The 16,825-nt window shown below is 33.5% G+C and overlaps 1 long non-coding RNA gene across 9 annotated transcripts in view; it reads right to left on the bottom strand.

Moving 5' to 3' along the window:
- LOC109845502 overlaps window positions 442-16,825 on the bottom strand; it is a 30,981-nt gene continuing 14,597 nt past the window's right edge. For all 9 annotated transcript variants that reach the window (XR_002248400.1, XR_002248387.1, XR_002248391.1 and 6 more), the window contains one exon: window positions 442-891. This is a non-coding gene — a long non-coding RNA (uncharacterized LOC109845502). The remainder of the gene's footprint in view (window positions 892-16,825) is intronic.

The raw sequence follows: 16,825 nt of genomic DNA on the forward strand, positions 1-16,825 counted from the left end.
TAAGCTTCTTAGGGGCAACAAGTATGAACTCTTTATTGGCAAAATGTACCTCTCTATGGGGTGTCACTTCAAGAAAGAAATTGATGTATTGCATGTATAAGAAAATGTCTGGGTACTATTGATGCAACTACAACAGAAATATGGAAAATAGTATGTCCTTTTACCATCAAATTCTACCTCTTACGACATACTGTAGCTTCGCATACCAAAAGTATAACATTATATTGCAAAGTGTAGCGCTTTATAGACAAATTATAGCTCTTTATCTGCAAAGTATACCTCTTTATGCATTCTGTCCCTCCAAGAGAATTAGAACTGTGGATTATGCGCATGGAAAAGTCGACGCAACAAGATAACGTACAACCTGAACAACTTTCACAACTAAAATAACTGAAACCTTAAAAAGACTCACACAACATAAATTACTTGACACAATACAAATAATGTCTTAAATGAATTTAACTTGAACAAACTGATACATTATATATACTTGTTTGATACAATATATACATTTCTCAAACCCTACAAGATGAATAACCTGAAGCCATACAACTAATATCGGATACCGTACAAGCTGAACCTAAACAAACTATACCACATGAACCTAGAAATTTCTTGAACCGTACAAGAGCATCCAAATTCATCCATATAGAAAGAAAAGAAATGCATGAAAACACAAATAATACCTGAAACCAAACAAAAATATTCCAACCAATCAATTCACTGCTAAGTATTGTTACCCCTGCTTGTTCGGCTGCATCAACAAGCATGTGTCAGTAGCTGAAGTCTAGGATTCCGAAAAGGGACTTTTTACATTCATCGAGCCGTCGAGGTCGAAAGACTTTTCAACCTTATCTCCACATTATTGGGAGTTTTCTGTATGAAGGCCCTCTGTTGACACACAAAATACAAATTAAACTATGATATTATACTTATTAGAGATTACATACAATCAAAAAGAGCCTAAACAACTGATGAACTTAATTTAAAATTGCATGAATGTCCGGTATTCTCATGAAAGACGTGCGTCATTTTTATCTCAAACACCTCTCAGTGTTTTCATACTCATAAAGGCAACATACAACAATGATACATGTGCCTATAGGTAATTGGAGACACAGAGACACCAACAGCCAAAGAAATATAAATAATAGATATCGGATCCAAGCATGATTGCAGCCCAATTTGTGTGGCCGACATGAATGCAGCTCAATTTATGTGGCCGAACAAGGCAAACTACATGCCTAATGCAATCACATGACCATGATAATAGCATTGAGCCTAACCAAATTTATATTTCATTGGTTCATAAGTAATGGAAATAGACAAAAACAATTGAGACAAAGAAGAAAATTGACAAAAATCATGAATTATATCCCATCAAATTCGCAAATTTTAACAAATGTGGGTAATAGCCTATGAAAATCGCATATTTTGAAATAACCATCACTAATTGTCATTGGGTTTAGACGGACAAAAATTGACAAAACTTGCAAGTTATATGACCATGAAAATCACGAATTTTGAAATACGTACAATGAATTTTGGACTCCGCAAATTAATTGTCAATCAGTCCAAACAACTAAAAATGTCCAAAAATTGTTGCTTATAGCTCATGAACGTGAGTTTTAGACTTCACAAAATTATTTTCTAATGGCTTGGAATGAATAAAAATGGCCAATAAACGTGAGGTATATAGCTCACGAAATTGTGAGTTTTGCCACAACAATTTTTTTTTACCAGGGTCGAAATAGATGAAAATGGACAAATATAGCTCATGAAATCATGAAAACTAGAGTTCGCAAAATTATTTGCCAATGGGTTGAAAAGAATAAAAATGGTAAAATTTTGAGGATTATAGCTCATGGAACTGTAAATTTTAGACTTTACAAAATTATTTGTCAATGGGTCAAAACGAATAAATATGGTTAAAAAGCGTAGGTTATAACTCATGAAATCTTAAAATTTTATCCTTCGCAAAAAAATTCTCGAGTCAAAACGACAAAAAATCGTGGGGTATAGCTAATGAAATCTTGAATTTTGGACTCTGCAAGATTATATGCTAATGGATTGAAATGAAAAAAAAGCCAAAATCATGGGGTACAGCTTATGAAATCTTGTATTTTGGACTCCGCAAATTATATGCCAACAGGTCTACATGAATAAAAATGGCCAAAAATCGTGGAATGAAATCACGAATTTTGGACTCCAAAAAATTATTTTTCAATTAGTTGAAACTAATAAAAATAGTAAAAAAATATTGGGTTATCGCCCACGAAATCATAAATTTCGGCCTCCCTAAAATTATTTGCCAATGGGCCGAAAATACAAAAAATGACCAAAAATAGTAGGTTACAACTTACGAAATTGTGAATGTTGACCTCCAAAAAATTATTTGTTAATGAGTTGAAACGACTGAAAATAGTCACAAATCATGGGTTATAGCCCATGACTTGTGGCACTTTTTAGTTGTCCTGGCCCCGTGGAAAAAAATTAAACATAAACAAAAATTCATAATTTTATGAGTTATAACCCATGATTTTCAGCTATATGTTTAGTCATGAAGGTCAAAATTCAGGATTTCATGAGTTGTAACCCACGATTTTTTGCCATTTTTAGAGTTTTGATGACTGGCAAATAATTTTATGAAGGCCAACATTCACGATTTCATGATCAATAACCTATAATTTTTTACTATGTATTTCTTTCGACCTATATTAGCAAATAATTTCTAGTCCAAAATTTACGATTTCATGACCTATAACTAACGAACTTTGGCCATTTTAAATATCCGACCTATTAATAGTTTTCAATTGGCCAAAATTCATGATTTCCTGAGCAACCCACAATTTTTGCTACTGTTAGTAGCTTCGTCGTTTGGTAAATAATTTTGCGGAGTCAAAAAATCATGATTTCATATGCTAAAAATCACAATTTCATGTGCAATAACCCATAGTTCATTACCCTATTTCGAGCCATTAGTAAATAATTTGTCGATGGCAAAAATTCATAATTTCATGAATTATAACTATTATTTTTTGCCATTTTTAATAGTTTCGATCTTGGGCAAAAATTCACGGAAAACGAAATTTATGATTTTATGAGCAATAACTTATGGAATTTTACTTTCTTTTTTATCGTTTTAACCCATGGATAAATAATTTCGCAGTCTAAAATTCAAGATTTCATGAGCTATCACCAACGATTTTGGATTAGTCTCTCATTTCAACCAATGGGAATATAATTTTGCAGAGTCTAAAATTTACGATTTCATGAGCTATAACCCATAACTATATACCTTTTTTATTCATTACGACCCATTAACAAATAATTTCTCATACTCCAAAATTTACGATTTCATGAGGTATAACCAATAATTTTTAGCCATTTTTAGTCATGTTGACCCATTGACATAATTTTGCAGTCTAAAATTCAATATTTCACTAGTTATTACCCAAAAAATTTGGCAATTTTTATATGTTTCGACCAATTGGCAGATAATTTTTCAAAATCTAAGATTCACGATTTCATAAGCTATAACCCATGAATTTTTTTTATCATTTTTAGTTGTTTTAGCCTAAGGGAAAATAGTCAGAGGTGAAAATTCACAATTTCATGAGCTATAATCCGCAACAAGGTAAAAAATATGCGGAGCCAAAAGCTCACGATTTCATGAGCTATATATTCCATAATTTTTTGCCATTTTCATTCATTTTCACCTATAGCCTAATTAATTTTGTGAGGTCCAAAATTCACAATTTTATGAGCTGTAACCCTTGATATTTGGTCATTTTCAGTCCTTTGGACCAATTAAGAAATAATTTAGTTGAGTCAAAACATTTACAATTTTAAGAGCTATAACCCATGATTTTTAGCAATTTTTTCATTTCATCCTATGGGCAAAAAACTTCGCAGAGGCTAAAATCCACGATTTCATGAGCAATAACTCATGATTTTTTATCATTTTTCGACTCATTGGCAAATAATTTTGCTAAGTTCAAAAATTCACGATTTCATGTGCTAACACTAACAAATTTTATCCATTTTAGTCATTTTGACTCATTGGCAAATAATTTCACATAGTTCAAAATTCATGATTTCATGAGCTCTAGTGCACGATTTTTGGCCATATTCATTATTTTCAACCTATGAGAAAATAATTTTCCAAAGCAAATAAGTTTAAAATTTTATGAGCTATAACCCACGTTTTTGGCCTTTTTTATTACATCAACATAAAGGAAAAAATTTACCACTGCAAAAATTCATAATTTCATGAGCAATAATTTCGTGATATCTAACGTTCACGTTTTCACAAGGTGTAATCCATAATTTTGTCATTTTTATTCACTTTCGCCCAAGGGCAAATAATTCCAGAGTATGAAATTCACGATTTCAGAAGCTATAATCTACGATTTTTGACCATTTTTAGTCATTTTGACACATGAGAAAAAATTTTACGAAAGCAAAAATTCACGATTTCATTTCGACCAAATAGCAAATAATTTCATGGAGTACAAAATTCGCGATTTTAATGAAACAATGATTTTCGGTAAGTGTTAGTCATTTCGACTCATTGGCAAATAATTTTGCGGTGACTAAAATTCGTAATTCATGAGCTATGACCAACTGCTTTTAGCTATTTTAAGTAATTTCAACTAATACACAATTTTGTGAAGGCTAAATTTTATAATTTTAGGGATATTTAAGGCATTTTTTGGCCATTTTTAGTCGTTTCAACCCGTTGGCAAAAGATTTCGCACAGGCCAAAATTCACGATTTCACGATTTATAACCCGCGAATTTTTTGGTCATTTGTAGTCATTTCGACCCATTGGTAAATAATTTCGCTGTGACCAAAATTCACTATTTGATGAGCTATAGCCCATGATTACTAGCCTTTTTTAATTATTTCAACCCAATGGCTAGTATCAAATAATTTCACAGAGGTCAAAATTCATGTATTATGAACTATAATCTATAATTTTTGGCTCTTTTTAGTTGTTTCGACTACTATACAAATAATTTCGCAGTACACGAAATTCACGAATTCTTGGATATTTTTAGTCATTTCGACCTAGTGGAACAAAATAGCATGGAGTCAAAATCATTTTGACCAATTAACATAATTTCAGTGAGGCCAAAATTCACGACTCCATGACCTAAAACTCACGATTACTCGACATTTTTAGTCGTTTCGACATGTAAGCAATAAATTATGAATTTTGGCTACTTTTTTGTTTCGACCAATTGGCAAATAATTCCTCGGAGGTTAAAATTCACAATTTTTGTAGCTATAACCCACGATTTTTGAGCATTTTTAGTTGTTTCAACCCAATGCTAAATAATTTAGCAGAGACAAATTCACGATTACATAAGTCAAAATGCATAAACTTTAGTCGTTTGCAAAATTTCAGTTGTTTCGACCCCTCATCAAATAATTTCACAAAGGGAAAAAATGACGAGTTTGAGTTATAACCCACTATTATTGGCCATTTAGTCGTTTGGAGCCAATGGTCAATAATTTTGCAAAGTCTAAACTTTAATATTTCATGAGCTATAACCCACAATTTTTGGTAAATTTTAGAGATTTTAACTCACGGTTAAATAATTTCACGGTGGCCAAGATTGATATTTCATGAGCTATTACCCTATGAAGCACGGATTCATGAGTTATTAAGTTCTATATATGTTATGATTTAATATTTAATTAGTACTTGTTGTTTATAGCAATGGAAGCAGAAGGTAGTTCTGGTGGTGTACAGTCTGTTCAAGATGATCACACTCCTTTGTGGAAGTATGTCACGAAGTTGGAGAAGATGGGTAAAGGAGGGGGGAATTGGCAGTGGATGTGTAGTTATTACAATAAAGTATTTACATCCTTCTACTCAAGGGTCAAAGCCCATCTAATGCGGATTAGTGTGCAAGGAATTAAAATGTGCAAATGTGTAAAGCTGCACAATTTGAGAGACATGCAAACTGATATGGATCAAGCAGAAGTAAGGGTGAGGGCTTCTATGCCTAGGACAGTGACGCTGCCAGGTTCTTCAGCATCAAGTGCAGCAGCAGGAAGTCAAAGCATGCCATCTCGTCCAAGTGAGCCAAAGAGGAGGGGAGTCACCACCGTTGAACAAGCCTTCAATACAGGGGCAAGAGACGAATTTGGTTCAATGATTGTAAGGATGTTCTATACCGGTGGGTTCTCATTTAATTTAACAAGAAATCTTTATTTCTTCAAGATGATCACATATGCCGCAAGCAATTCAATTGCCGGTTACAAGCCTTCGGGTTATAATTCTTTGAGGACCACTCTTGTAACGTGAGAAGGCTTACGTAGAGAGGTTGTTGGAGCCCAGCAGTGGCACATGGAAGCAGAAAGGGATCTTTATTTGTAGTGATGGTTGGGCAGATGCACAAAGGAGGCCACTGATAAATTTTATTACGGTCTCACACAATGTGAATGCTGAGGGAGAGCAGAAGAATAAATATTTCATTGCAGAGAAGCTTGAAGCTTGCATTAGAGAGGTGGGGCCTCAAAATGTGATCCAAATTATTACTGATAATGCTTCGGCATATAAGGCCGCAGGGCAGCTGTGGAGAGCAAATTTCCATACATCTTCTGGACTCCATGTGTTGTTCACACCCTCAATCTTGCCCTTAAGAATATTTGTGTTGCGAAAAATACAGAGGCTAATGCAATTCCTTATGCAGAGTGCAGCTGGATTACAGAGGTATATGATGATGTTTTGATGATTAAGAACTTCATCATGAATTACTCAATGAGGTTGGCTATGTTCAATGAGTATTCGAAGATGAAGCTTCTTTCAATTGTTGATACTCGATTTGCTTCATGGATCATCATGCTAAAGAGGTTCACGGTGATCAAGAGAAACCTCCAAGATATGGTTCTTAACGACCGTTGGAGCTCGTACAGAGATGATGTGGGAAAAGCACAGTTTGTTAAGGAGAGAGTGCTTGATGATTTGTGGTAGGATAGTGTGGGTTATATTATTGCTTTCACTGCTCCTATATATGATATGATTCGACTCACCGATACCGACAAGCCCAGCCTTTTATATTATTGCTTTCACTGCTCCTATATATGATATGATTCGACTCACCGATACCGACAAGCCCAGCCTTCATTTGGTATATGATATGTGGGATACAATGATTGAGAAGGTGAAGATTATTATTTATAAACATGAGAGCAAAAGAGAAAATGATCCCTCCTCATTTTATAATGTCGTACACAAGATCTTGGAGGATAAATGGAATAAGAGCAACACTCCACTTGAGTGCTTGGCGCACTCTTTGAATCCAAGGTAATAATTTAGATTATGTTATTAATTCATTATTTTTTATGTGATTATTTTTATTAATAATGTCTAATTCAATGTTAAACTTTAATAGATATTATCACGAGACATGGCTCAATGAGAATATCCATCGGCAAGCACCCCATCAGGATGAGGAGATCTCTTCGGAAAGGTCCAAGTGTCTGAGGAGATATTATCCTAATACCGATGAACGGAGGATGGTTAACTTAGAATTTGCTAAATTCTCGGCTGCTCTTGACATTTTTAGGGATCCAGATTCCAAGGTAATAATTTAGATTATGTTATCAATTCATTATTTTTGATGTGATTATTTCTATTAATAATGTCTAATTCAATGTTAAACTTTAATAGATATTATCACGAGACATGGCTCAATGAGAATATCCATCGACAAGCACCCCATCAGGATCTTCAGAAAGGTCCAAGTGTCTGAGGAGATATTATCCTAATGCCGATGAACGGAGGACGGTTAACTTGGAATTTGCTAGATTCTCGACTGCTCTTGACACTTTTAGGGATCCAGATTCTCTTATCAATAGAGGATTGATGGATCCAAAATCATGGTGGCCGCTCTATGGATCCTAAACTCCAAATCTTCAAGCATTGGCCTTAAAGCTTCTAGGCCAACCCTGCTCATCCTCTTGTTGCGAAAAGAATTGGAGTACATACTCATTCATTCACTCTTTGAAGAGGAACAAGATGACACCGTTAAGGGCAGAAGATCTTATGTATGTGCATAGCAATCTTCGTTTGATTTCTTGATCATCCCAAGAATATCAAGAAGGAGAATCGAAGCTGTGGGATATTGGTGGAGATGCATTCGACTCATTTCAGGGTGCCGATATTCTTGATGTCGCCACCTTGTCTCTTGATGAACCCACCATGAATGCTGTATTGTTTGCTGATGATGAAAGCAATGAAGAAGTCATTAGACTAGCTTCCACTTCATCTTGATGTATTTTTGTTTACAAACTTGTTATTTTGTGATAGAATGAGTAGAGTAGTATTCTAATTCCTTTTTGTTTACAAACTTGTTATTTTGTGATAGAATGAGTATGTACTCCAATTCCTTTTTGTTTACAAATTTGTTATTTTGTGAAAGATTCATAATTTAGATTGTTAGTTGAATTTTATAAAATTTTCTATATATAATAATAATTTGAAAAAATTCCTCGCCGTATCCCCGTATCCTATTTTTTTGGATTTTGCCGTATCCCGTATCCGTGTCCGTGTCGTATCAGTGTCCCGTATCCGTATCCGTGCTTCATAGCTATTACCCACTATTTTTTATCATTTTTAGTTTGTTTGAGACCGTTTGCAATAAATTTTGCGAAGGCCAAAACTCATGATTTTATGATATTTCGTGAGCTACGACCCACTATTTCTTATCATTTTAATTGTTCAAGCCCAAAGGCAAATAATTTTACGAATGCCAAAACTCATGATTTCACAAGCTATAGCCCATGATTTGTGGTCATTTTTTAGTCATTTCGACCCGTTGACAAATAATCTAAAGGTGGCCAAAATTCACGATTTTATGAGTTACAACCTGTGATTTTTGGCGATTTTTAGTCGTTTAAACATGTGTAAAGTATTTTCACACATACCGAAATTCATGATTTTGTGAGCTATAAAACATGATTTTTGGCTATATTTAGTCGTTTTAACTCATTGTCAATTAAGTTCGTGGTGGCCAAAATTCATAATTTTATAGGATTTAACCCAGATTTTTGGCCATTTTTTGTTGTTTAAACCCGTTGGTAAATAATTTCGGCGATGCTAAAATTCACGATTTCATAAGCTATAACCAACGATTTTTGGCTTAGATGTTTCAACTCGGTGCTAAATAATTTCACGAAGGCCACGTGAGTTACGTCTACATTTTTCAGCCATTTCTAGTCGTTTCGATCCGTTGGCAAATAATTTCGACAAGATAAAAATTCAATATTTTATGAGCTATAACCCATGATTTTCAACCAATTTTAGTTGTTTCAACCGAGTATCAAATAATTTCACGAAGGCTAAAATTCCTGACTTCATGAGCTACTATTTATTATTTTAACCCATGATTTTTGGTTATTTCTACTTGTTTCGACCTATTAGGACGATATCGTAGAGAGCAAAATTTGCAATTACATAGGCTACAACCCACAACTTTTAGCTATTATTAGTCATTTCAACCCATTGCCAAATAATTATGGGGACAAACATCGTGATTTCACGAACTACAACCAAAGAATTTTGGCCATTTTTTAGTCATTTCGACCACTTCTAAATAATTTCGCAGTGGTTAAAATTCAAGATTTCTTGAGCTATAATCCATGATTTTTGGCCATTTTTAGTCATTTTCGACCAATATGCGAATAATTTTGCGAAAACCAAAATTCACGATTTCATGAGCTAATCTACGATCGTGGCCATTTTTAGTCGTTTCTACCCGTTGAAAAATAATTTGATGGTAGCCAAAATTCATGATATTGTGAGCTATAACCTATGATTTTTAACTATTTTATCTCGTTCAACCCGTAATCAAATATTTTCCCACAACCAAAATATTCACGGTATCGTGAGCTATATAACCCACGATTTTTTGTCATTTTTAGTCGTTTCGATCCGTTGTGAAATAATTTGCGATGGTCAAAATTTATAGTTTCGGGAACTATCCCTTTTTAGTCGTTTCAACCTATTGGCTAATAAATTCGAGAAGACCAAATGATTTCATCAGCAACAATCATAGATTGTCATTTTCAATCGATTCGACCTCTTTACAAATAATTTCGCGGTAGCAAAAATTAAAATTTATCGAGCTATAACCCACAATTTTTTACCATTTTTAGTCGAAGAGCTACGCTATATAATTTTGTAGAGACCAAAAATCACGATTTCATGAGCTACCCTCAATTTTGTGAGTTATTATTCACAAATTCTGGCCATTTTTTTGTTGTTTCAGCACATTGGCAAATAAATTTGTGAATTAACAATGGATACCACAAAATTTACAATTTAAATAGGCTAACACAGTTTTCAAAATTTGCGAATTTCATGGAAGCTCATGGTTTGTCTATTTTTTCTCATTCAAACCCGATAAGAATTAATTTTTCTTACTTCCAAAAATGTGATTATCATCGACTATAACCAACATTTTTTGCCAAACTATTTCTACTTTCCCTAATGATTGTCTATTTTTGTGAGTTTCGACCTCGTTCTTGAACATATATACATACATACACACACACATACACATACACACACAGAGTCACACAGACCCACAGACATACAAATAGACTTAATAATTCATGATTTTCATGGACAACAGTCAATGATTTGTCTTTTAGTTCGGTTCAACCAAATATCAATTAATCGTGCGAGCTTCAATATTCGCAAATTTACCCATGATATTTGTCCATTATTAGCCACTGATCCGAAGGCAAATAATTTTGACAGCTTTAAAATTCACAACTTTTATGGTTTATAACCACGATTGGGCAATTTTAGTTTGGTTCGCGCAAATCGCAAGTATACATCAAAATTTCGCTATTTTCATAGACTACAACTCAAGTTTCGCAACTAATGATGGATACTTTAAAATTCGCGATTTTCATGGGCATTACCCATGATTTTCAAACTTCACCATGTTTTTTTTATCAATTTTCATTTGTTTTGACCCAATGACACTAAATTTTCTTTCAAGAACACAATATTTGTCCATTTTCTTCTTCAACCCAATATAAATTAAGCATACATACTTAAAATTCACAAACCTACAAATTTTGTGCATTATAGTATGTTTTGACCTAATGGCAACTAATTAGGCATACATTTCAAATTTCGTAATTGTAATGGTTTATATTACAAGATTTTTTATCGTTTTCGCTAGTTTCAACCTAATGACAATTAAATTTTTATCTTAAATCACAATTTTCATGGGCTTTAACTAGGGGTGTGCAAACGATCAGTTCGGTTCGGTTTTTATCAAAATTTGAACCGAACCGAACCGCCCATTATTCAAAACCGAACCGAACTGTTGCAAGTCGGTTTGATACGATTCGGTTTGGTTTGTTCGGTTCTAACTTCATCAAACTTTCAATAGACTAATATAACATTTGTTCCAGCAAAGAATTTGGCAGCAAAAATCCCACTTTTTTTGTTGGAACGCAACACACGGTGCTCCCCGACCACTTTCATCTTCACGCACTCAACATGAAATTTCAGAACATAACTAAAAAATTAACTTACCTAAATTAAACAAAAACTAAAAGAAAAAAAAGAAACCTGTTGACCTCAAGGAGAAAACGATGAGGTTCCTGGCCCTCCTCGAAGAGTTAGCTCTCCTCTTCAACCTCACGTGAACAGCGGCCTCCTCCTTCGACAAGTACTACAGCTTCTTCTCGTAGTCGTCGCTCCTCAATCCGAAGAACCTCTTCCATAACCGACCAACGAATATGCTCTTCTTCTTCTTCGACGATGGCGATGATAATGACGGCGACGATGAGGGTGAAGGCGCAGCCTTCTCCCCCTTCTTCGATCCTCCCTCCATCGAGAGGGAGAAGTTTTGGAGTTGAGGATTAAGTTGATTGAGAAAGAGTAATCTTTTGAAAATTTTTGATGAATTCTTTGCTTTGTTTCGACGCCGCCGTCGACGCCGCCGCTCGCTTGCTGAAGAAGGGGGACTGGGATGGGTTAGGGTTGGGGATCTGACGGCCGGAGGTGAGGGGCTGGCGAGCGAGAGGACTGGGGAGAAAAATGATGGTCATGGACCCATGGCGGAGGCGACAGCGGGGCCGAATAGAGAGAGGGCAAAGTGAGAGTTAGGGTTGGGGTTAAGGAGTTACGGATTTTATAGATAGGCAGTCGGATAACAGGTATTGAGTATGGGTTAGCGATAACAAATGAGAGATGGAGAGAGAGATCGGTTAGCTGTTGGGTCGGTTTAATCAGTCTGAACTCGTCAAAACCCGACCCGAAACCAAGGCTTGTTAAGAACCGCACCGAACTGCCCAAAGTCAGTCGGTTTGTTCGTTGTGAGCCGAACAATGCTCACCCCTAGCTTTAACCTATGATCGTTGTCGATTTTCATTCCTTGATACAATGAGAAATAAGCATGCATAGTTAATTGCGCAAACTACAGTCTACGCAATGACAACTTAACAATTTGCAATTTTGAAGGATTAACTTATGATTTCGGCAGTTTTTGTTCATTTCGTCCTTAAGGCAATACGTACTTCAAAATTTATTATTTTCAAAGGCTTAACCCGCAATTTTTGCAAATTTTCATCTATTTCAACTCAATGACAATAAATGATAAATACTTGAAAATTCGTAATTTTCATGGGCATTACTTGCAATATTCAAAATTCGAGAATTTCATGGCCTATAACCTATGATTTTTATCCATTTTCATTCGTTTTGACCCAGTAGCAACTAAATTTTCTTTCTTCCAAAAACAATTTGACTATTTTTCTTTTTTGTGCAAATGACAACTAAGTACACATACCTTAAAGTACACAATTTTCATAGGCTTGAACCTATGAATTATGTGCATTATTGTATGTTCGACCTAATGACAATTAATTAGGCATATACTTAAAAATTCGTAATTGTAATGGGCTATTTTACACGATTCTTGACTATTTTTATTAATTTCGACTCAATGACAATTTAAATTTTTTTCATCTTAAATAGCGATTTTCATGGGTTATACACCACGGTTTTGTCAAATTTCATTCTCCGACAAGTTGACAAATGGATATGTGCATTTAAAAGTTTGTGATTTTCGTGGGCTATCACCATGATTTGTCATTTTTTGTTTTTTCCGACCTAGTCGCAAATAATTGTGCGGATAACATTTGTGATACTCAACACTATAATCCACATTTTCTAACCATTAGCGTTCATTCTACCCGACAATGATTAATTATGACAACTTCAAAATTCGTAATTTTGATGGGTTATAACCTACAATTTTACTAATTTTGGTTTGTTTTTTCCCCACGGCTAATAATTATATATACTTCAAAGTTGGCAATTTTCATAGACTACATCCCACGATTTTTACAATTTTCATCCATTTAAATCCAGTGACAATCATGATGAACACTCAAAATTCGCAAAAACGCAATTAAATTTTCTTTCTTTTGAAAATGATATTATCATAGGCTATAATCAATGATTATTATCAATTTATTCTTTGTCCCAATGGCTTATTGCCTATCTTCGTTGCTTTTGACTGAATGAAAATTATTTTTCTTCATGTTAAGAGCAATATTCATGAGCTAGAACCCACAATTTTTGTCGGTTTTCATTTTTTAACAAAATGACAAACAAGTATGCATCTCTAAGTAAAAATTAGTAATTTTCATGGACTATAGTCACAAGATTTTTGTCCATTTTCGTTTGTTTTGACCAAATAGCAATTAATAGCACGAACCTCAGTATTCATGATTACAATGGCCCACGATTTTTGTTCATTATCATCCATTAGACCCAACAATAATTAAATATGACAACTTCATAATTTGTAATTTTCTTAGGCTATAACCCAAAACTTTCGTCAGCTTTCGTTTGTTTTGACTCAATGACAATTAATGATTGACACTTCAAAATTCACGATCTCTATGGTCATTACTTTCGATTTTCAAAATTAGCGAATTTCATGGGAAATAACCCAGTTTTTATCAACTTCCATTTTTTACCACTCAATGACCATTATTTTTTCTTTCTTCAAAAGCTATGATTTTTTAGGGCTATACCTAACAAATTTTGCCAATTTCTTCTTTGTCCCAATCGCTTTTTATCTATTTTCGTTAATTTCAACAATTAATTTCATTCATGTAAAAAATTCATAGGCTATAATCTACGATTTTTTCAATTTTCATTTTGACCAAATAGTAGTTAATTACACTAACTTTACTATTCGCGATTTCGTGGGCCTATAACCTACAATTTTTTCCATTATCATTCATCAGACCCAATGGTAATTAATTATGACAAGTTCATAATTTGAAATAATGACTAGTCCATGAGTTCGGCAATTTTGGTTCGTTTCGTCCAATGGCAAGTATGTCTATGTGCTTCAAAATCCGTATTTTCAAGACTCCACCAAGTCATGATTTTTGACAATTTTCATCCATTACGCGCCAATGGCAACTAATGATGGATACTTCAAATTACAATTTTCATGGGTTAACCCATAATTTTTGAAATTCGCGATTTCATGGGCGGTAACCCATAATTTTTGTCTATTTCCACTCATTTCAAGCCAACGCCAATTAAATGTCTTTCTTCCAAAAACACGATTATCATCGGTATAACCAACATTTTTTTGTCAATTTTCTTCTTTGTCCCAATGACTTTTTATCTATTTTTGTTCGTTTCGACCAATGATAATTAAACTTTTCTCCGGTAACAATCCAATTTTCATTGGCTAACCCATGATTTTAGCAATTTTCATTTTAGACCCAATCGCAAACAAGTATGCAGACTTAATAATTTATTATTTTCACGGACTACAATCTAAGTTTTTTGACATTTTGGTTCGTTTTGACCAAATAACAATTAATCAGGTGAACTTCAGTATTCACAATTAATAAGTCATAACCCACAATATTTTGTTCATTGTTATTCATTTGATCCTAAGGTAATTAATTAGATAGCTTTGAAATTCACAAATTTGATGGTTTAACCCATGATTTTAGCAATTTTGGTTTGGTTTTTGTCAATCGCAAGTCACTGTGTACTTCAAAATTCACTATTTTCATAGACTTTTAACTCACAACTTTTGCCCACATAGCCATTTCGATCCCATTTTATCAATTAATGAAGGATACCTCAAAATTCGTGATTTTCATGGGCATTACCCACGATATTCAAAATTCATTAATTCCAATGATAGGTAAGTATTGCATATTTAAAATTCAAACTTTTCGTATGCTAGAACCCACAAATTCTGTGAATTATTGTATGTTTTGACCTAAGGCTACTAATTCGGTACACACTACAAAATTCGCAATTGTAATGGATTATATTACACTATGTTTGTCAATTGTCATTAGTTTCAATCCAATGACAATTAAATTTTCTTCAAATAAAATCAATATTTTCATGGGCTTAAACCCATAATTTTATCAACTATTGTTCCTCAATACAATGAGAAACAAGCATGCATACTTAAATGTTCGTGATTTTCATAAACTATTGTACACAATTTCATCCAATTTTGTTCATTTTGACCAAATAGCAATTAATTACGCGTACTTCAATATTCATTGTTAGTCGGGATATATTCCATGATTTATGTTCATTGTCGTTCATTGACCCAATGACAGTTAATTATGACTGCTTTAGTATTCGCAATTTTGATGGGTTATATAACCCACAATTTTGGTTTTGTTCCGTCCCAAAGGCAAATAATTATACGTATTCTAAAATTCGCAATTTTCAAGGACTACAACTCGTAATTTTTGTCAATTTTCAACCTTCGACTCAATGTTGAATAAGTATATACTTCAAAATTATAGTCAATGATTTTTTTCCATTATCTTCTATTTGACAACTTAGCAATTAATTATGACTACTTCATAATTTATGATTTTGATGGGTTATAACCCTCGAGCTTTACCGCCGTTTTACTTCGTTCCTCAATGTTAGGTAATTATACATACTAATGTTTAAAAAAGCAGAAGTGCAAGGTGAACTGTTGGACCTTGAATAAAGCTAGGCATAAGGTTCGAAGCGTAAAGCATAAGCATCATAAGTTTAAGCATTTTAATAGAATCTTTCAAAATTATGAACATGTAATATATAGTCATATAATGATTTACAGATAGCTACATTCATGTCGTAATTAGTAAATAAGAATTAAATATGTCAAGTATTGGACGCAAATCACAATAAACTAAGCCACATGAATAACATAAAATCTTATTTTTACTCACATGGTCATATTGAATATGCACAAGGGATAAATAGTTTCACTCTTAGAATTCTGAAACATTTACCTTATAAAAAGTTTCGAAGCATGTTCCACAAAAGCATTTTCAAACATTAATACATACTTGAATTCATAATTTTTATGGGTAATGACCCATGATTTTTGTCCATTTTTTTATTTCGACCAAATAGTAATTAATTATGTATATTTCAAAATTCGTGATTATAATGGGCTATTGCTAATGATTTTATAAATTCGTGAATTTGATGGGCTATAACCTATGATTTTTATTATTTTTTGCTCGTTGACTAAAGGACAAATAAGTATATGCTATCTCAAAGTTCAAGGATTTTATGGGCTTTCTAACCCACAAATTTTTTCAATTTTTTTCCATTTCAGCCCATAATTTTTGGCAAGTTTGGTTTGTTCCATTCCAATGGCAAGTAACTATACATACTTTAAAATTCGTGAATTTTATGGGCTATAACCTATAAATACGATCTATCAATTTTTTGTTTTGACTTAATAGCAATTAATTATGTGTACTTCAAATTTAAAAT

Source organism: Asparagus officinalis, chromosome 1 (genome assembly GCF_001876935.1).
Source record: "Asparagus officinalis chromosome 1, Aspof.V1, whole genome shotgun sequence".
Classification (NCBI taxonomy): Eukaryota; Viridiplantae; Streptophyta; class Magnoliopsida; order Asparagales; family Asparagaceae; genus Asparagus; species Asparagus officinalis.